General features: G+C 44.6%; 1 non-coding gene across 1 annotated transcript; it reads left to right on the forward strand.

The window, feature by feature from the left end:
- The first annotated feature begins 1,325 nt into the window (after positions 1-1,325).
- Positions 1,326-1,397, forward strand: trnat-cgu (transfer RNA threonine (anticodon CGU)). Its single transcript has one exon. It is a non-coding gene; the product is annotated as a tRNA-Thr (tRNA).
- Positions 1,398-1,850: the final 453 nt, after the last annotated feature.

Below are 1,850 nucleotides of genomic sequence, written 5' to 3' on the forward strand. Positions count from 1 at the left end.
ACAACATTTAAGAAGTATCTCGATGAGCACTCAAAACGCCACAGAATACAAGGCTACGGCCACGTGCTGGAAAATGGAATTAGAATAGATTGGTACTTGATGGCCGGCACGGACATGATGACCGAAGGGCCTGTTTCTGTGCTGTATAAGTCCATGACTCGATGAAACCTCACTGAATTACAGAGGGTGTGCAGCACTTTCAGAGGTGCTGTCCTTCTAATGAGACTTCAAACAGCGCAACGTTCTCCGAGTATCAACCAAAACATGTCCATTGTGTAGATATGTGCCGTATTTGCTTATGAAACGACAGTCACTGCTCCTAAAGTAATTCACTTTAGGTGAATTAAGATGACTTGGTACTCTATAACGCGAATGCGCAAGAGGTAGCGGGGGACTGTTGGGGTGGGACGGAGGCGGCGATGGCAAACTTTGAGGGGATTTTTGGGTCGAAGTTGTTTTCTGTGATAAATTGAGTAGCTCCATCTTTAATCCTGGCAGCTGCCTGAATGTCACAGACAGTGACGTTTCAGTGAAAGAGGCTGCATTTGCGCATGTGCTAGTACAGCGTCACCTGGTGGTTGCGTTGTCAGCAATGCAGCGTTTTAACTTTGGCTCCACGATGACATTTTTTTCCTCAATTAAAATATGTATTGAGTGCCTTAATAACTTCTTCACATGTAGCCTTCTGTTCTTCATGAGGATGTTGCCTGCACACTCCCTCCATTGCAGACAATAGCGTACTGACCTGTTCCATGTCTGGCTTCTGCACGAGACCCGATGCAGTACGATACCTTGCAAACCTCTGGAACCATCTCGGCCACTCCTCGGCTTGGTTCAGTCCAGTGACCTTTTCAAAGGTGCAGGCAAAGATTTCTCCATCTTCGCTTTGGTTTACTGTGGCCCCCATATAATATTCTGATACCTGTCAAGGCTTAGTACAGAATTTATAAGAATCTGACGGTTAAAATAAACTGAGTTTACTCTACACACCTTGCATTGAAGGTTTCATCGACAACTCTCCATGAGGTGCCACACAGATTATATTACATCACTTCCTGTGATGATGCACATAGTCTATTTATATAATCTGCCCAGTAACAACCCAATGTCCACTCTTATATTATTGTACAGATGTGAGAAAAGCTGAGGATGGGAATGGAACGTCTGAATGAAGATTTCATGATGCTGATGAAGTAAATGAGGCTGATCTTTTACCCATTCCACAATCCCTCTTTATTTCTGTGCATGTTTCTCGATGCTGTTTCAACCAAATTGAAAAAGAATCACAAATCCTCCTCTGGAGCCTCAGGTGTCCATTAATAAAAGGCATGGTGGCCAAGTGGTAAGGCGTTAGTTTCGTAAACTGAAGATCACGGGTTCTATCCCCGTCCGTGCCTTATGATTAGTTTCTCACTTTAAATGTGATGTTTTCAGAAAAGATGTGCGTTGCATTTGTGTCGGCCATCTGGAAATCAGTGTCATGTTACACTTTATTCTGGACACTGGGAAGAACATGAGGAGTAGCCACATGGTTCCTCGAGCCTTCTCTGCCATTGACAGAGTGAAAATAACTGAGGTCCAAGCACTGAACCTTTTTACTGTGCATTTGCTTGATATTTAACAGAGCTATTCTATTAAGGGCGGCACAGTGGCACAGTGGTTAGCACCGCAGCCTCACAGCTCCAGGGACCCGGGTTCGATTTCAGGTACTGCCTGTGTGGAGTTTGCAAGTTCTCCCTGTGTCTGCGTGGGTTTTCTCCGGGTGCTCCGGTTTGTTCCCACAAGCCAAAAGACTTGTAGGTTGATAGGTAAATTGGCCATTATAAATTGTCACTTATGTAGGTAGGTGG

This window comes from Heterodontus francisci, unplaced genomic scaffold (genome assembly GCF_036365525.1).
Source record: "Heterodontus francisci isolate sHetFra1 unplaced genomic scaffold, sHetFra1.hap1 HAP1_SCAFFOLD_148, whole genome shotgun sequence".
Taxonomy (NCBI): Eukaryota; Metazoa; Chordata; class Chondrichthyes; order Heterodontiformes; family Heterodontidae; genus Heterodontus; species Heterodontus francisci.